Raw genomic sequence first — 20410 nt, 5'->3', positions numbered from 1 at the left:
TGTTACGGGGAGGGCATGTGACTGGGAAATGAAACGTAGTTTGATTTTGACGAAGCCAAAGTCAGAAAATTAATTTTTCAATGTATATTTCCTCTCTTAAGTCAGTCTTTGCCAATGAAATGTTGAGATAACTAGTAAATTCTCCCTTAAAACATTTCCCCCTCATGATGTGTACAACTGGCTGAAAGTGGATTCAAGATGTTTAGACAAATGGGAAAAAGTATGTTTTTACCAGGATAATTCAAACCTCGACCTCGCCCACTCCCTGGTTATTCTTGAATTCACACATGCGCAGTATTTTCAGCACACTTTTGAATGAGGAAACCTGGAAATAGGAAAAGTGGCTTTTTAAGTAAATATTTAAATACTTTCGTTAATGCAGAAGAATCAGATAAACTAATTCAGGCTTCAAAATAGTTTTCCTGGAATTATTCAATTTAACTCCTTTATAAAGTTAAATCAAATAATTGATAAATCTACTTTTTTTTTAAGTAGACACCTTCCATCAGAGCTTTTATGGGAACTCTACATATAACATTTTAGAAGGTGAATTTCTAGATTTATCCAAACCCAAATTAGATTTACAAAAATTACCAAAAAAAAAAAAAAAAAAAAAAGTTATTCTTTCCTTGGTGAAACCTTAAAGCTAGCATCCCAAAATAATTTTAAGAGCAGGAATTTTTTAAAAAACAATCTCTGTCTTAAATAATGTTTCCTACAAGCAAATCCTGAGAGGGGGATGTGGGAACACACGCTTTAGGAAAGAACCGAGAAGAAACCCCTTCGAGGACGGGGCGTGCAGGAGAGGAAGGGGGGGTCCTGGAAAACTGGGTCTCAGGACAAGTCCAGCCCAGAGCACGAAGCCAAAGTGCTTTTGCAGCTCGGACCCTGCTCTGAAGTGCCCTATGGTCAGTACTGGCCATTGTCTGGGCTGTGGGAAAAGAGGGCCTCCTTCTGCAGGTCAGGTGCCCTCGCTGGCCAAGGGCAGGCACCAGAGAGCAGGCCTGGGCCACCTCCATCCACAGCCACACTGTCCCTGGGAAGCAAAGGCAGCCAAGGGCTTCCTCAAGGATAAAACGCAGGCATCTGATGGAAGGAGAAATGAGAACTGGGTAGGAGACCGAGGCGGACATTGAACAGCGAAGTAGCAGGGTAGCAGCAGGGTCACGCACGGAGCATCCTAGGATTCTGAGAGGACACAGCTTGCGGAGGGGGAAGAGAAGGTGTTGAGTAGGTGAGCAAGGCCAGGACCTGATGGGGGGCACCCTTGGGCCTGGTGCAGGGCGGGAGGTGGCACAGCAGGACTCACACTCGGGGTGGAAGAGCTAAGCACTGAGCACATATGGAAGCCCCCCGACCCTCTCATAAGATGGGAATATCAGAAAAGACACACAGGAGAGGAGGAGGAGGGGCTGCTGTTAACTGTTTAAAGTCACTTACAATTATTCATCACACACTATGAATTGTTTCAAAAGTCAAAATTCAGTTCGATTCCAAGCCATAAGGAATAGGAAAATTGTTTACGTACAAGAGAATATTACCCGAGTCCAAACTGGAATTCAAAGTTGCCTTTTTGCAAAAACGATGAACAAGTTTCCCCCTAAAACATTAAACCTTCAGCATTTAGAAATGTGGGGTGGAGAGCAAGAGGGGGCCCATGGGGCTGCCATGGTTTGAACGTTTATGTCCCTCCAAAATCCATGTTGCAAGGGAATTCCCAAAGTAACACTGTTAAGAGGTGGGGTCCAGGAAGTGATGAGGCCCTGAAGTCTTGTGGCTGGAAGGAAGCAACTGGGCTTTTCCCTCCCTCCCATCCATCTCCCATCCTTCCCCTACCCCTACCCTATCTGCCCTCCCACCCCTCCCCCATCCACCCTCCCACCCCTCCCCCCATTCCCCCTCCCATCCCTCTCCCATCCACCCCCATTCCCCCATCCACCCCATCCATCCCCCTATCTGCCTCCATCCCTCCCCACTCCACCCCATCCCTCCCCACTATCTGCCCTCTCACCCCTCCCCCATCCACCCTCCCACCTCTCCCCTTATCCACCCTCCCATTCTTCCCCCATCCACCCTCCCAATCCTCCCCCATCTGCCCTCCCCATCCACCCTTCCATCTCTCCCCCCATCCACCCTCCCATACCACCCGCACACTCCCTCCCATCCCTCCCCAATCCACCTTTCCATCCATCCCACCACATGAGGACAGGTTCTCATCCCCTCAGCGGGGTCCAGCAAGAGGCACCATCTTGACGTAGAGACCAAGTTCTCACCAACACCAAGTCTGCCAGCACTTGGATCTTGGCTTCCCAGCCCCTAGAACTGTGAGAGATAAGTTGCTGTTCTTTATAAATGACCCAGTCTCTGGTGTTTTGTTGCAGCAGCACAAATAGGCAGACAGAGAGAGGAGGCACGAGCTGCTTCTCCCAGGCCCGGGGCTGGCATCCTCAATGGAGCTCGATGCTGTGGCCTGTTGGGGAAGGGTCATTTTCAGGGAATCCCTGGTGAGGTTTGCATGGAGCTAGCTTTAATCAGATGAAAATGACCAGCTCTTTCCAAATTTCCTACAGCAAGGCCTACTCATGACACTCAGCTTCAGCCAGCTCTCCTGTCTCTTCAATGCCATGAGGCCACATAAGACCCCCAAATGCAAAGCAAGAGCATGGTCTGATTCAGACTCAGACTCCCCCGAACATATGGAGATACAGGAAGGAGATGGATTGGAGATGTGTTTCATGTGAAAAATCAAAGATTCAATTAAGCTCAAACGGAAAGGAGAAAATTCAAAGGGAATCCAAAGCTCTTTCCCCCATTAAAGCCTAAGTCCTCGGCTGGGCACAGTGGCCTGTGCTCGCTGTAATCCCAACACGTCGGGAGGCCAAGATGGGAGGATAACTTGAGGACAGGAGTTTGAGATGACCCTGGACAACATAGCGAGACGCTATCTCTGCAAAAAATAAAAAACGTAGCTGGACACAGTGGGGGGCACCTGTGATTCCGGTTACTTGAGAAGCTGAGGCAGGAGGATCTCTCAAGCCCAGGGTGTGATTGAGGCTGCAGTGAGCTGTGATCACACCACTGTACTCCATCCTGAGCAACAGAATAAGACCCTTTCTTGAAAAACAAAACAAAAACCTGACTCCTCTTAGGAAACGATACCCTTTCTACACTAGATTTTTTTTTTTAACAATCTTGTAACCATTTGCTCTCATGATTTTTGCTCTGTGACTTTATTCCCAAATTATTCTGCAAAATCCTCTGTGATACTCAAATCATGAAACAACTACATAAAAACGATTTTCCCAAGGCATGATTTTTTATCAAAAGATTTGGAGCACGCAGAGTTCCTGACATTAAGCTGCTCCCAGCATTGAAGAGCCCTCTTGATCTGGAGCAATAAGAGCATTTTTGTTAAAGTTTTTTTGCACTTTGAATGTCTTGCCTTTTGTTGATTGAAGCCATATTTCTGGTGTCATTTTAATAGTTGCTGTGTGCATTTTCATTATCTATTAAACTTGTAGTTTGATTATAGGTATAATGAATAATTTTTCTGTCATTTACATTCTAAAAGAAGTGCATTCATGAAATAGCATGCAATCTGACTTCACCATAAATTCTCTTCTTCGACATTCATTTGGTCAGATTCACAAAGGCTTAATGTCAGATTATTATTTCTGGCATTCACTCATCAGCACCTCCCCAAAATACCCTACCTTAAGATGTGATTCTCTGATACTCATACCAGAAATAATTATCATGACATTCGCTGGCTGATGGAGGCTTTTCATTTTGTTCTTCCGCAACACGTTTAGTCAAATGTGGGCACCAATTGCAAGATCACAGAAGCTGTATTTTTTGCTACAATGGGAGCATATACTCTCACTCAACAGTACTAAAGATTTAGTAGACGAAAAGGTGAGACTTACAAGGTCCACTTCAACATACAGGGCTGAGCTATACAGCTGCCCTTCCACGCACCCCCAAGATTTCAACCTATTGCGTGAGAGGTTCACTGTGGCCTAAAGTGAAGTTGCATTAAATGACTGCATAAAATAAAGTATCTACCAAATACCTTTTCTTTCTGGATGAAATTCTTTATCTGCAAGGCTGGACTCAGCATGCTCGGGGGAATGAGTAGGTCTACATGAACGGTGAGCCTCCAGGAACGCAGCTTCTCCATGGATTTTATCTTTTCCACTTCGTATTTGAATCTGAATGTACTGATGGGTGATCATTTGGAGGCAGAGTGCAAGATTCCACTCATTCTTCACTTCTCTCTCCTGAAATAATGGACACCCACCCATGCACACGCGATATAAAATACAAAATAATAAATATCAGTAGTAGAGAAAAATATCAACTTTTCTTAAATACTAGCTTTTCTTGTATATTTTTCCTAAAAATGCAAACTTCTCTTTATAGCTTATGTAAAAGTCCCAGGAAATGTTAAGCAAAGTTTGAAGGGGAGGATCTTTTTTTCCTACCGAACACCACCCCCTCCCCACCTCCATCCCTCCTTCCCCACCCACCGCACCCACCCACAGAAAGTGCCCTGGTCGCCTGGAGCCTGGGGCAGAGTTTAAAGGAGCGATGAAAGTTCCCTGTACCCAGAGGGAAAAAGAGCTCCCCTACACCCCAGGAAGGTTCACAGATCCTCCCGAGGAAAATCAGCCTGGAATACTCACCCTGAAGGTTATGGGCAGGCGAGGAAGGCCCTGTCCTTCCAAACCCACTGTGGCTGGAACGGTGGGGAGAGCTGTGTTCTCCTCTCAGAAGGCGGCGTGGTGCTGCCCACTGCTGTGGTCCGTTTATCGGCCCTGGAATTGGACATTAATTAGCACTTTATTTGCTGTTGTGCTCCTTTTTCTGCAAATATTTCCTCTGGGGCCACAGCAGCCATTTCCTGCCCTTTCATCTTTCCCCACTCGTAATTGAACCCTGGGCCTCCTCAGCTGGGGACGCCGAATAGCCGGGCGGGGGAAGGAGCTTGAAGGGAGGCCCGTCTTCTCTCTGATCACAGCAAGAGTGAAACCTGCGCGAGGGGCTCCCGGATAAAAGGAATAAAGGTGAGATGTGACAAACTGAATTCCGCACGCTGCGTGTTTTTAAGCAGGGGAAGCTTAGGAGCTTGGCGTTTTCAGTTTGGGAGGCGTGCACACTGGCAGCTGTGCAGTGGCAGTAAATGGAAACAGTGAACACCACAAATGATGTGGCCACTGTGTCCCAGGCCCACTCCCCACACCCCGTCCACACTCAGGCAGCCTGGCCTCAGTTGTTTCCGAGAGGAGACCCAGGCTGAATGTGTTCAGGGCGTCCTCAGAGACGCCTCGGCTCTTGGGATGGTGGCAGCTGGCTTTTTGAACCCAAGAAGCTGAACCCAAAGTTATACTGGCCTCGAAATGAAGGAATAAATAGCTCATTAAGAAGCGCACAGAGTCACGACAACCACGCAACTGTCAAACACAGTGGGAGCGGACCCACTCCACAGATGCACGCCCATCACGTGGGCTTCCGGGCTTGCAGGAGGAGGGTCACAGATAAATGTTCTGTCCATGGTCCATGAAGGCACGTGGTCCTGTGTCATACCGGGAGCTCTGAGGGTCCTCATGCATCCTCTGGAAAACAGAAAACAAAACACAAAGGCACTGGGGTCATGGCGACCCGGTTTGATAGCACACCCTCAAGTTGTATCCAAGAGTGTTCACACAGGTAAACACCCCAATGTTCATTCCAGTTCACATAATTTATTAAACCAGCTATGAAAAATGCCAGCAGATGGAACCCCCTTCTCATTCTGAAGACGTCCAATTCAGGTATGAGGAGAGCACCAGAAATAGAACAGAATGTGTTTCTTGCTTCATCTCTCAAGCATTCCCTCCCAAACACAAAACGTAGAGGGGATTCAGGGAGGCAACTCTGCCAATCATTTTGTTTAAACATGAAAGGTTGCAAGAACCACCGCTCACCAGCGAGGAGAAAGTTCTCATCAATCATGTTAACCACTATTATTTTAATGTGGAAAGTTTCATAGTGAATACGAGTTTAGGCGGTGCCTCTTTATCTCCTTAGATCTGAAAATAGTTAAGAAACTCCAGTAAAGGTTTATTTTTCTTTTGATCTTAGTCTTAGGAAATAAGCCATATGTAAGGCCATTTCCGTCTGAGGGTTCACGAATTTCCTCATCTAATACAGTTCTGCCAGGGGAAGGCTGAATAAATTATTATATCAATGTAAAAGTAGTAAACACTTTTGTGGTGCAGTTTGCGTGTTTGGCCCCTTCCACCACCCACTTGTGAGACGCTGCCCCCCCGCTCTCGGGAAAGCACCTCCACTTCTCTGTCAGCACAGCAAACTTCTCTGGAGAAGCCTGAGTGCATGCGTGGAGCTGCTGCCCCCAGCTTCTCCGCGGTGGGTCTGTTCGAGCCCCATCTGCTCCCTTAGGCTGGGTGCTGCAGCCCCCACCAGCCCCTCAGGTCCTGCTGCGGGTCACCTCTCAGGATGGATGCTGTCACACCAGAGTCCATGCCCCGTGCTACAGACAGAGCCGTGTTCCCCAAAGAGATGTATGGACGTCCTACCCACGGTGTCGGGGATGTGACTGGAAATAGGGCCATCAAATGCCATCAGTGAGTTAAGACAAGGCCACAGTGGAACGCCAGGTGAGTGGCGACTTCACGACATGAGGGAAACGTGGGCGCAGACACGGACACCGCAGGAAGATGCGGAGGCAGGGCTAGACTGAGGCTCTCGCAAGCCCCGGAGCCGGAGGACCAGAGCTGGGGGAGGCAGGGAAGGGTCCTCCCTGGAGCCTCCGGAAGGAGAACGATGAGGTTAAATGTCTGTGGTTTAGACCATCTGGTCCGCGGTGCTGGGCACAGCAGCCCCAGGCTCCTCATGCCCCGCCCCAGGCACTGGTGCTCCTCTTGGGCCTCCTCTGGGAGCTGCATCCTGGCAGGGTCTGTGCAAAGGGGCCATGGGACCACTCCCCATCCATAGTCACAGTGTCTCCAGTGACACATGCATTTGTATCCGGATGTCTCTGTTCAGCCTCAGTCCCATCTCCTCGCGAGGCTCGGGGGAGTCTCCGGTAGCTAACGCTACATCCAGCGCAGAAAAGCCTCTGTCAGGACGCAAGCACATGGAGTGACACGCTGCGGCCCAGCTCTCCAACTTCCTAGGAGCTCACGCAGCTAGTGTTCTCCAGCCCTCATGCACGTGGACCCTGGTGGGACGGGCCTTTCTGTGCCGCTGTTCCACCACCTAGGCTCAAACCGCAGCCCCCACGCCCCTCCCAGGAATCCCCGCCATGGGGTCAGCTCCTGAGGGCCCCGTTTGTGTCTGTCCACCCCTCAGCAGAAAGTCAGGCCACACTGGTAAACAATTGCCAAACTGAACCACAGCCCTCAGAAGTAAGCAGATCAAAGTTGTATTACCTTTGATGAGGAAATGAGGTTTAAGATATCACATGGTTTACAGTTAAGACCCTGTGGGGAGGAGCTCTATTCTTACACAACTTTGTGTCCTGAGTTTGTACATTCCCTGGGTGACAACCAGCAAGGGGGGCGTTAAGGAATGGTGCTGAGCACCAGCTCGCTCACCTCCCTCCCCTAAGAGCCTGGGAAAATGCACCATGAAAATTACCTGGAACCACAGAAGAGACTCGAGTTCCCTCCCATCAAAGAGCCTCCATTCTTTTTTTTTTTTTCTTTTTCTTTTATTTTTTTAAGATGAAGTCTCGCTCTGTCACCCAAGCTGGAGTGCAGTGGCACGATCTCAGCTCACTGCAACCTCCGCCTCCAGGGTTCGAGCGATTCTCCTGCCTCAGCCTCCTGAGTAGCTGGAATTATAGGTGCACGCCACCATGCCCAGCTAATTTTTGCATTTTTAGTAGAGACGGGGTTTCACCATGTTGGTCAGGCTAGTCTCAAACTTCTGACCTCATGATCCGCCTGCCTCGGCCTCCCAAAGTGTTGGGATTACAGGCGTGAGCCACCACGCCCGGCCAAAGACCCTCCATTCTAGGACAAGCGACATTTACAGGGATTCACGCAAACTGAGATGCTTCAGTGAAAACATAACTGCTTATGCTCCATGTCATTTTATGGCGTCGTTCTTCCCCCGAGTGGATGGAGTTTCTCCAATGGCAGAACCCTTACTTCCCGACACGCCTTCCTCTCTGAGAGCAGGAAGGAAAACCCATTGTTCACCTCCAGCCCTTTTCCATTTTCCTTATCTCAAGGTTTTGTGGGAGGTTGGAGTTTTTCTTTTTTCAGGATGGGGGACGTGGGAGTGCACCACTCAGACCAGGAAAACACGGAGACACCTGCCTGGGTTTGCAGAGCCATCTTACAAGACCTGAGTGTTCCCCAAAAATCAAAAGTCTGTGCCATTACAGGCTGTAAACTCACTGTGAGCAAACTCACTTCACCACCACATTCCACCCGCTGCTGCCCACCTCAGGGCCTTGATGCGGTGCTCATGGTGACCAGGAGCACAGATTTGGCCAGGTCAGTTCCCGTTAGAGGAGGCCAGGATGCCCTGGAGAACACTCTCTTGGGAATACAGGGAGGGAGCAAGGGCAGGGCCCCCTGGCAGGCCCCGATGGTGCCGAGAGTGTCCCACACTTTCCAGGAGATGTGCACCCACGACAACACGGTAAAAAAGGCACCGCCTGGAGGCCCAGCCAAGCTCCGCTCCAAGAACTAGTTTGGCAAACTAGACCACTCACCCTCCTTCCAAAGAGGGAAGTAAGGAATCCAAGAAGGACCGCGATTTGCCTGGGCTCTTGGGGCGAAGGTGTGATTCAGCACAAGGCCCTTAGGAGCCCGTGGCCCCTGCTCTCCCACCCTTCCTCTGTTTGTTTCTACACTAACTTCTTTTTTTATTTCTCTACAGAATGCAAACGGTAGCAGATAGAAGGGCTTGGGATGCGGTGCCATGGAAGGGAAAGATGGGAATTTAAATCCAGGCCATCTGGAGCTGGTCCTGTTTCAGCCCCTGGTAAAGACGGATCACTTCCTTTCCTGAGCCTCCATTTATTTATCTTAAATACAGACAGTGCTTGAGTCACGGATGTCCTGAATGTTCGAGCTCGAAGGAGCCTCGGCCATTGCATGTCCCACCCGCCCACCGTTCAGTCAGGAAGCCAAAGCCCAGAGAAGTGATGTCTCAAAGTTCACAGAACACGGCCTAGAATTCAGGGATGCAGAGCGCCTGCTTGGTAACTTATCCCCTGTGTGGTGATGCTTCTGATCCCACAGCAATGCTATGCTTCTCCAAGACAGATTCCAATCCCACTGCAATGCTGGGCTTCTCCAAGACAGATTCCAATCCCACCGCAATGCTGGGCTTCTCCAAGGCAGATTCCGATCCCGCAGCAATGCCACGCTTCTCCAGGGCTGGAGCAGAGCACATGCCGAATGAAATGTATTTGGCATCTTTGTGACCTACCAGACTCCTCATGAGATGAGTGAAGCATATTGATTCACGCATCTAATGGAATTTTCGGCACTGCTCTGCTGTATCCTCACCTGTGTCTTCACCATGATGGAACCCTGGACCCACATCCTACCTTCTTCAGTAAGAGGAGCTGCCGCAGCAGGAGGCAGCCACATGAGCAATGGATTCGCTGAGCCCACCTCACACCCGCAGGACCCTTCCCGGGCCACAGCCTCTGCAGTCGTCTCCCAGTCTCCTGTACACACTGTCTATTAACCCCAAGAAAGGAGATGAAGAACATTGCAGTAAACAGAGGCCATCGCTGCAGCTCCTCTGCCCTCTGCTGAAAGTCCCTAGGCACCCAGCAGAGTTGCCAGGTCCACCTCTCCACCTTCCATTCCTTGGGTGTCCCTGGCAGGTTAGAGGTTAAAACAGACAGAGCAGCTGGGGTGGGCAGGGTTCCTTTGCTGATAGGAAAGTGCCACCAATACCACAGTCAGAGGTTCAGGGAAACATCCCCCAAGGACGGGCATGCCTGGGAGGGACCAAGTGGCCAAGGGCAGCACGCCCCAGCGGGAACGGTGGACCCCAACCAGGTTTGATTGGGGCTGGTGATTCCTCTACCCCTGGGGCAGCCACACTGTGAAGAGAGGGGAGGCTGTGTCCACATGGAGGTGCAGGTGCTCCTACTCAGAGGAGGAAACACACTTTAGTGTAGGCCGTGGGGAACTTTGTTCAAAACAGTTCACAGCTTTCTTGTGTTTTTAATAATCTTTCAAATGTTTCAAGTCCAAGGTCAGGAGCTGTGGACAGCCTGTCGAATGTGCTTTGCTCGCCCACCCAGTTGTGGAGACACCCCCACGCCATCGACTGAGCCAGGCCAAGGCCTTTTGTTCTCTCTGCAGCGGGTTCACCAGGGGCACGGAGGCCTCGGGACCCTCCCTCAGGTCTGCAGTGACCTCTCAGGACCCTCCCCCCAGATCTGCAGTAACTTCCCAGGACCCAGCCCCCAGGGTCTGTAGTAACCTCGCAGGTCCTCCCCCAGGGTCTACCATAACCTCTCAGGTGCCTCCCCCAGGTCTGCAGTGACCTCTCGGGACCCACCCCTAGGTCTGCGGTGACCTCTCGGGACCCACCCCTAGGTCTGCGGTGACCTCTCGGGACCCTTCCACAGGTCTGTGGTAACCTCAAGAAAGGCTTTCCTTGTGTGTCTCACCTCCGCTCCCCAGAGCTGCCACAACAAACCACGGTGTGTGCTGGAGTGAAAGCACCCAAGAGAAGTCAGGCTTCCAGTGCCCACACGGCACTGCCCGGTTCACTTTCAGGACAGCATCCGATAAATCATGAGATCTTCAGCTCTTACTGTACAATCATAGGCTTCGCATTAGATGACCTTGCCCAACCGCAGGCTAACAGGAGCGTTCTGAGCATGTTTAAGGCAGGCTGGACTGAGCCATGATGCTCGGAAGATTCAGTGTATTAAATGCTTTTTTGACTTACAGATTTTTCAACCTACCGTGGGTTCCTCAGAACTTAATCCCGTGGTAAGTCGAGGGGACTCTGCACCCAAACTGGGTGGCTTAAAACAACAGAAACAAATTCTCACACAGTTCTGAAACCCACAAGCCCCGTATCAAGGTGTCGCGGGCCCTGCTCCCTCTGGGGCTCCAGGGGAGGATCCTTCCCGCCTCCTCCATCTTCCGCTGACCCCAGGCATTCCTTGGCTGCGGCTGCCTCTCCCGGTCCCTGGGTCTCTGTCCTCATCCTCACAGAGTCCTCCCTGTGCCTGCACCCGATTCTTTTCTTATGAGAACACTGGTCCTTAGATGCGGGACCCACCCTAAGTCTAGGCCTCTCCTTTGCTTATGAGAACACTGGTTCTTAGATGTGGGGCCCATCCTAAGTCTAGGCCTCCCCTTTTCTTATGAGAACACTGCTCCTTAGATGCGGGACCCACCCTAAATCTAGGATGGTGTCTTGAAATTCTTAACTCATTAAATCCCTCAAAACCTTGTTTTCTAATCAAGTCATATTCTCAAGTTACAGGTAGACCTGAATTTGGAGGGGATACTGTTAAACCGTCACAGGACTTACGGAAGATTCTGCGTTCTGAATGCAGAGAGCTGCGCTCTGAGCTAATGTTCTTTCCCCCCACATCTAACTAGGAAGAGCGTTTACCACTCGGTAATTATCTACCGGTTTCCAGGAACAGTGCTGAGCCGTTAGGTCTGTCATCTCATTTAATCCTCATGATAACCCCAAAAGGAGCCATCATTGCCCCTTTCATAGAGCAGAAAACTGAGGTTTAGAAAAGTTAAGTTACGGGTAAGTGGCAGAACAGGAATTTTAACCGGGCCTTAACTTCTGCAGCGGGCAGCCTCTCTTAGAATAGAAATGAAGGAGACCCCGTGAAGAAGACCTAAGGGCTGAAAAGACATCACCAGTCACAAGAGATCCAGCGCCTTCGGGGTCCCCAGGAGGATGTGTTCCCGTCTGCAGTGGGCTAGACCCTGGCAATGGCCGAGGAGGGCCCATGGAGCCCCAGCCTGTGAAACTACTTCCTGGCCTTGTGTTTGAGATGACGGCTGCCTGATATGGCTAATGAATTTTACAATCGAAAGCTAAAGTGAATTAGCTGTAGCAGATGTTTTTACTCTGGGAACTACCAGACCTTTCTGGCCATTCATTTATCCTTCAAGGGGATAAAACTTTCCCCCTCTATTATGTGTTGTCATTGGAGCATTGCACAACTTTATCAAACTTTTTATTCTGGAAACTGAATTAATTTTCTGCAAGGGGTTTTTTGTGTGGCTCTTTAATCACATTTACTGGGGAACATGTGTACGGAGGGCTGGAGAGCCGATTACGGCTTCCAGAAAGGCCACTTTCAAAAGGAGATTGCCCTCGCTCCCAAGGCCTCCATCTGAAGGTCCCCGGGTTTTGTGAAGAGGAAAAAATTAATTACTATTTTAATAACGAAGCCAGGCCTGCTGAAAATCCTCTTAGAGAGTAGCTGGGTGATGTAATGGCTTGCAGGGGGGATATTGAAAGCGCTGGCCACACAGCCTGCCCTGGCCTCCCTATTCAGTCCCTGTAAGATGATACGGGCTGCCGGGTCACACATTAGGGAATTAAAAATATAATAATAACACTTGTTTCTTGGGAAGGGGAAAAGTTGTGATCCTGAAATAACGGGTTGGCAGAAATTCACTCTCAGGCCTCCATCTTTGCCGGACGCTGTAAGCAGAGGAACAGGAAATTGGGGCTCTTCTCTCTCCGCAGGTTGGCTCCACAAAGCCCCCAAATTCTGACGGCCGCCGACTGAACACCCCCAGGACAGCAACGCACGAGCTCTCGGCAGTGCTGAGACCTGGGGGACTCGGGGGTGCAATGGGCGGCTCGTGGGCTCGCGTCTTTCCAGGACCCAGGAGGCGACTGGGCTTGTATTCCCGTCTTTAATCCTCCACACACATCATCTTTCTGGCTTCTAAAGGAAAAACTTGAGCTTCAGGTTTTTTCTTTCTTTTCATGTTTTCTTTTCTTTTTTTTTTTTTTTTTTTAAGACAGAGTCTCACTCTGTCACCCAGGCTGGACTGCAGTGGCACAATGTTGGCTCACTGCAACCTCCGCCTCCCGGGTTCAAGTGATTCTCCCGCCTCAGCCTCCCGAGTAGCTGGGACTACAGGCGCCCGCCACCACGCCCGGCTAATTTTTGTATTTTTAGTAGAGACGGGGTTTTACCATGTTGGCCAGGATGGTCTCCATCTCTTGACCTTGTGGTCCACCCGCCTTGGCCTCTCAAAGTGCTGGGATTACAGGCATGAGTGTTTTGTTTTATTTTTCCTGAAAAGTGAACATTTTGCACCAGAATTCTAACTTGGGACATTGTTATTGCTATTGTTAATTCTGCACTGTCTTCTTCACCAGGCTGTGGCCATGTCAGCAAAGTGAGGGCAGGATCTCAGCCAGCGAGTGCCGTGGAACTCAGATCCGTGCGAGCTCCTGCCACACTCTCACCGATACGGATACGAATGCTAATGCCCGGGAAGCAGGTGCAGAGACCGTAAGGCAGAGTCTGTCGGTCACGCGAGGCAGCCTGCCCCCAGCCTTCCTCTCTGTTCTTTACTCAAATTCTTCATCTTTTGCTTTTTTTCTCCTTGCTGCCTTTCTGCTCGTCTCTTCTCCCTGCCTTTTCCCCTCCTGCCTCCGTATTCAGAAAGCATGTCCCTGGCACCATGTTCAGTCTGCACTCAGGTTGGAGGCAGCTAAACCCCGGACCCTGAGACACAAACAGGACCAGGTACAGGACACGTGGAAGGTGGTGCCCAGCCAAGGAGGGTTCTAATTTTAGATCCATTCTACCTAAGGAAGAAAGGAACTGCTAAAGATCACTGCTCTGTGTGTGTGTGTGTGTGTGTGTGTGTGTAAAACATGTAAAGGAAATGTACATCTAATCAAAGAATCCGGAAAGAATCCCAGGGCTGTAGTAAATGGCATATTGACGACTATTCCGCGAAATCACATGAAAGCAAACTATATAAATAAATGAGTGGGCATCATCTTGAAATGTTTTACAGAAAGTCAGAAATGGAGGTGTTCACTGCAGAGACCTATGAGTAACCGAGAAGGGCACCTGACATGGCTGAGAAGTGCAGATGCTGATGTCATAAACATGCCAGTTACTTTAAAGCAGCAAACAGATGTGCATGTGAAGCATCCATAGCACCCCAGGCGAGGGTGGACGTCAGTCTGCACGGCTGTGGCCTTGGTCTGAGGGCGACATGCACGGCTTTTCTGTTCTCCATCCCCATCGGGAGCCCCAGTCGGCATCGGGATGCTCAGAGCTGTGGATGTGGCTGATTTGCACGCGGAACATGAGCACAGCAGCCTCGATTTCAGATGCAGTCACCAGCAGCAAACACAGGAGCAGGGAATGAAATCATTAACGTGTGCAAAGCAGAGGGGACCTGGATGGAGCTGAGATGCCTCCAGTGCCAGCTTGTGAGCAGGAGGGGCTTCAGCTCCTCGTTAGGGACAGGAGAGGGTGGGCTCTTAGTAGGAAAGTGTCAAGGACAGGCCGGCAGCTCTGATGATGTCCTCCTTACAAGCGAACAAAACAAACCGCCCTCCCAGGCCTGAATCTCCACTTGTAACTTCAAAAGGATCCTGGTCTCCTTCCTGACCCGCATGGGTTAGAGCAGGTGTCCCCAGCACCCAGACCATGGACCAAAGCTGGGCCACACAGCAGGAGGAGAGCCATGGTCAGAAGAGTGAGCAAAGCTTCATCTGTATTTACAGCTGCTCCCCATCCCTCCATCACCGCCTCCTGTCAGATCAGGGACGGCATCCGATTCTAACAGGAGCACGAGTCCTGCTGTGACCTGCACATGGGAGGGATCCAGGCTGCACCCTCCTCATGAGAATCTAATGCCTGATGATCTGTCACTGCCTCCCATCACCCCCAGATGGGACCTTCCAGGGGCAAGGAAGCGAGCTCAGGACTCCCACTGATTCTACATCATGATGAGTCATAGAATTATTTTATTATATATTACAGTGTAATAATAACAGAAAGAAAGTGCACAATCAATGTAATGAGCTTGCATCATTCTCAAACCACCCCCAACCCCATCCATGGAAAAACCGACTTCCATAAAACCAGTCCCTGGTGCCAAAAAGGTTGGGGGCCGCTGGGTTAGAGGCCACTCTCCCTCTTGGTGCGTGTCAGTGTGCACTTAGTTTTTGAGAAATTTCTGATGAATCTCTTAACCACCCCATCGGATAATTCGACTAGATTTCACTGTACAAGATAAGTGTCTAAACACAAATATGCACACAAGACAAAGCTTAGAAGGAATCCTACCGTTCCCTTGTTCTTTATCTGCCGTTTTAAAACTACTGTTGCTGTGGTTCATGATTTTTTTAATAAAATTAAAAAGTGACGGTTTTGTATTTACAGGAATAAAATTTGGAGACTGGCCAACTGTCCTTGTGCGACATTGGGCTCTGGTTCCCGGAGCCCCTTCTCTGTATGAAATCTTGCATGCTTTTTAAAGTAGAGGTCAGAATGCATCTGCCCACTCCTTGCAGGCCCCACGCGGCTGTTTCACCTCCCTGGAGTGGTTGGCCCATTCCCAGAGAGCTGTTCACACAGGAAGCACCGTCTGCCCGGAGAACCCACACGTGGGAAGCAAACCCCAAGGACACAGGCATCTGGCGTCCTCAGCCCCTTCCCTGCTCACGCTCCTGCCTCATTGCACCTTCTCCCGTCCCTTCCTGACACCCTACTTTCTGCAAAGTGAAAACTGCCAGAGCCTCATCCTCAAGGCAGGCCGCCTGGTGAAGGAGGCAGTGGAGGTGTTATGGGGTTGGGACGGAAGGGGGTGGAAATGGATAGAGAGAGGATTTTTAATGCAGTGGTTTCTACCTTTGGGAAGGCAAAGCCATCCGAGCAACAAAATACCCTCTAATTCCCACCTATGGAACCAGCACATTGCTCCATTTCCCATGGCCGTAAATGAAGCGTGTGCACCCCACCCCAGGACACACTGCCCTCCGCATGCACATGCTGCTCCTCACCTGGGGTGTAGGCATTGCATCCTCTCCCGAAGATGAGTTTCCAAAGATGGGTGCCAGAGCAGATGTCCTGGAGGAAAGGCCAGGCAGCAGCAGGAGTGAGGCCCATGTCACCACAGGGCACTCGGTGGACGCTGGGCCTGGACGCCCAGCCCAGCCAGCCAGGAACACAGCCCCTGAAGAAGAAGAAGGGAGGGCAGCCGGCCTGCCTGCCTGGCAAACTCGGTCCCTGTCCAGCGGCTTGATGGGTCGCCAAGCTGTTCAGATTTTGGAAGCTCATTCATCTCTCGGTGAGGAATAGAATACACTCAATCCAGTCTGCTGACAGCAGTTGCCCCGGGCTCCCCTCTCCAGGAGCACCGAACCACCACAACAAGCCTTCGCAGAGATGGTGAGGTGGCCCCCACGTCAGATGGACGGGGTCACAGACCAGGAGGGCAAGGCAGGCACAGCTTCCCCTCTGGTGGACAATGTGTCCATCACTCCACACAATCAGAGCCCAAAGCCCGGCTCCGGGGCCTTCTGAGCAGGGTTCGCCCACCATGGCCACAGCCAAACCCACCTGCCACTGGCTTATGAGCTAAGAATGACTTTTACGTTTTTAAACACATGGAAATATGAAGGGAAGAAGAATATGTCACGATGTGGAAATCCCACCAGTTCAGAATCCAGCTGCACAGATGACCTCCTGTTGGCCACACCGCACGTGGCGCCTGTCTCTGCTCTGAGGCAGAGGTGAGCGGCTGTAGCCGAGGCCACAGGACCGGCCATGGCCACATCTAAGCTCTTCAGCCCTTTACAGAAAGAGGGTGCTGACCCTCTGCAGGCCCACCACACTCTGAGACCCCAAATACACTCAGACTTTGGAATGGACTACCCTGGATGTTTCTCACACCCACAGTTTGAAACCCCCAAAACTGAACTCTAAAGCAACACCTGCCGCAATTAACCAGGCAACTCTTCTGGTTGGACGCACAACCTCCTCTCCTCTCCTTCAACTCCTGCTCTTCCCTCAAAGCCAAGAGCCACTTGACTCTGGAATGGGAAGAAAATGTATCTGACTAACAAATGGGGAAGTTTTATTAGCTGTTTATAACCTGTATTTTTTTCTGAACTGCTAGAGTTAGCATTAAGGAGACATGTCACAGTGATGAGAGATCTCCCAGTCACGATTATGAATTCTATGACAGCACATTTGCCTTGATATCAATATGTTTTTTCATGAATTGCAAAGAAAAGCAGGTGTATAAAAATAAAACTCGCATAAAATATAAATTATCATGGTGCAAGTTAATTCTATACCCTCGGGATACAATAGCTCACGCACGTTATATTTGCAAAAATGTTTGTGAGTTACTTTTTGAGACTTATTTATTTATTTCTCTTTATTTAACATGTTTCCTCACTGAGAGGACTCTGAGATAGACACCTTATTTCCATAACTGTCCCTGGGGGACAACAGTCATAAAAGACGTCTGTATTAACCTCCATATCCCAGGTAATACAATGTAGAGCGTGTCATCCCGAATGCGCAGACACTGCAGGCAAGCCTGCTCCTTCGAGCGGCTGGTGAAGGAAAAACGGAAACTAACCCTCTTCCCTATCAGAGATGGCACCTCTGGTTCGCGCCTCTGCTCGTTACGGTGATTGATGTCTAAGAGGTGGGAGCCCCCACCTGCTATGGGCACTGTTTCTGTTGTTACATCAGAAATGTCCTAATTATTTTAATGGATCCATTTCTGTGTTTGAGATCATTTTCCATTTTGTCTCTATGGAAAACAGAAGAGTTGGTAAGCCCTTGGTGACCACATTCCCGTTTGTTTTACTCTGCAAAGGACTGAAGACTCTTCAGGAACTTTCCAGGGAATCATCCCCCAATACAGGGGTAGCCACCAAACATGGTGCTGGCCAGAGCGTCTCAGCTGCCAGCGCTCACCGGAGAGTCCGGTTAACAGGCGGCCTCCAGCTCGGCAGGTTTGGGTGGGCCTGAGCAGGTGGGGCAGGTCCCAGGTGACAATGATGGGGAGGCTGGGTGGGCCTGAGCAGGTGGGGCAGGTCCCAGGTGACGGTGATGGGGAGGCTGGGTGGGCCTGAGCAGGTGGGGCAGGTCCCAGGTGACGGTGATGGGGAGGCTGGGTGGGCCTGAGCAGGTGGGGCAGGTCCCAGGTGACGGTGATGGGGAGGCTGGGTGGGCCTGAGCAGGTGGGGCAGGTCCCAGGTGACGGTGATGGGGAGGCTGTGCCCAGGGACCAGCAGGGACCCCAGCTGCTGACAGCTCTCCAGGTGTGGTCCCAAGATTCAGCTCACCCCTCCACCCCACCGCCCACCCCAGAGGCTCAAGGCTCTGACGCTGCTGCCCCTGAGCCCACCTCTCCTTCCTCATCAGTGCCAAGATTCTGCTGAAATGCTGCCTTCTGGACTTCCCCAGCATCCACACCCAGAAGGAAGGGCTTGTTTCTCCCGATCTCAGCCCTGCCCCTTCCACACTGTGAATGATCCCTGCGTCCGCCATCATCTCCCTGCCACCCTGCCCCACCGGAGGAAGAGGCCGTCCGCCCAGCCCCACCGCCTCACCTAGGAGGGACTGGAGGAAGAGGCCGTGACTTAGACGTTATCTTCTGGTCTAGGGAGCTTCTCAGTGGACGTCCAGCTGAGTGAACGAACGTGGCTCCAGAAACGTCACAGAGGAAGCTGCCTCCACATTCCGCCTCCCACTTGGCAGCAAATTCTCCCAAGTCTTACCTCTCACCTTTTGCAAAATATCCACGCCAAGCCTGGATGATTTTTATAGCTGAGACCATAGCAAGAACTTGGGATCCTTACCAATCCGTCCTCCTCTCTCTGGACACAGAAAGGCTGTGTTAGATGGGTGCTGCGTGCCCGGTTTCTTGCCCAGGGCGGTGGAGGCAGAGTTCACACCTGTTACCCCAGAGCCGACTGTGACTGTGATGCACGACCTGCAGGCTGTTTTTGCTGGTCAGTCCCCTAAGGGGAAGGACCCAGGGCCCAGCATTAAAGATGGTGCCCCCACCCCCTGCCCCAGATCAGAGGCGCCAGGATCCTGGAGCCACTGCGTGTCAGGGAAGACCCAGAACACCGAATCCCGCTGTGAAGAAAGAAGTTAAACCAGAGAACTGAGTCACCGGGGTGTGGACAACGCCCAGGGCGGCCACTGGCAAGTTCTACCCCAGCCGAGTGAGATAAACGCTTCGCACCACATTCCTGATCTTAGAAAACACTTCACGTGTCTTCCAAAAACCTGACTTACGTCCTCCCTCCGCTTCTATTTTCGGACAGAGAGACAGTGAAGGTGCTCTGTCACCTCCTTCTAAGCAAACCCGCCATCCAGTTTCGTTTTCAAAAAGGACAGAATCTATATTTTTTTTTACCAAAGAGGCACAGTTATAAGATAATATGACTGATCTTTTCATTAATTGAATTTTCTCTGAATATTATGCCTTGGGTACTTGGCACAGAAATAAGAATACTTGGGAACCCTCGTCTGAATGTCTGGAGCTCAGGTTTTCTGACCTGTCAGTAGCATCGACCACACCCTCCCTGTGCTGTGTGGGATTATTGTATCGGAATAGATTCCTTAGCAACAAAATATTTTTGTGGATCCTGTAGCATCTCGCTGTGCTTTGATGCTTGATAAATATTTAATCGCCCATACAATATCAGTTCTGCTAGGATATACTGTTCATTAGTCTTTTTATTGAGAGTGCATTTCTTAATTATATTGATCACTCATATCATGTGAACGATAATTGGTTCTTTCTTCTGACCATATATTTTTAATGAAGTGCTTTTGACCTCTTTGTAACGGCAAAGTATGTCTTCTAGATAAAGTGTATCACTTACAGCGCGATGCCTGCCTCCCGTCCTTTGAATATTGTAGATCCAGACTTGCAGTTTGAGGGATTATCCATTTGTGTATCTATCCGGTTTATGTTTCGAACATGTCCCTTTCTGACAGCCGTCTGCCTTCAGACCTCTTCCGGTGGCTGTTGGGTGACCACACCCATGTTTACAAGTGTGGACACCTGCGCAAACCACGCCAACTTTCCATGGTCCATCACGGAAAGGCTGATGCGGAAACGAGAAACTGCTTTTTCTCTTTTCCAGATGTCTAAATGAGATGATATCCCATCTGAATACATGACCTGTTCCCAGATGACAGGCCCTGGGGACACCAGAAATAACGCGGAGGCGACAGTGACTCGTCCCGTCTCCGGCAGAGCACACCGAAGGCACTGGCCTCACCGCATCTCCCAGAGTTACCAGGATGAGGATGCTGCAGACTTCACACAGAACCAGCGCAGCGTGCCACGTCAGCACCACGGGCGGGGGTTTGGGAATTGCAGGCCAAGTTGGAGAATCATTCTTTTCAAGACAA

General features: G+C 50.5%; 1 long non-coding RNA gene across 2 annotated transcripts; it reads right to left on the bottom strand.

Annotated features, from left to right (window-relative positions):
- Positions 1–3418: 3418 nt before the first annotated feature.
- On the bottom strand, positions 3419–18672 carry LOC126941028 (uncharacterized). 2 transcript variants are annotated; one of them, XR_007721055.1, is made up of 6 exons: positions 18589–18672; positions 16018–16190; positions 5455–5615; positions 4686–4817; positions 4073–4280; positions 3419–3858 (listed from the first exon to the last, which is right to left on the bottom strand). It is a non-coding gene; the product is annotated as an uncharacterized LOC126941028 (long non-coding RNA). The 2 variants fall into 2 exon arrangements; XR_007721056.1 differs by having other exon boundaries at positions 5478–5615.
- Between the last annotated feature and the right edge of the window lie 1738 nt (positions 18673–20410).

The sequence above is a fragment of the Macaca thibetana genome, chromosome 18, assembly GCF_024542745.1.
Source record: "Macaca thibetana thibetana isolate TM-01 chromosome 18, ASM2454274v1, whole genome shotgun sequence".
In the NCBI taxonomy this organism is placed as follows: Eukaryota; Metazoa; Chordata; class Mammalia; order Primates; family Cercopithecidae; genus Macaca; species Macaca thibetana.
Note: the sequence above shows the minus strand (reverse complement) of the source record. Positions and strands in the feature narration are given on the sequence as shown.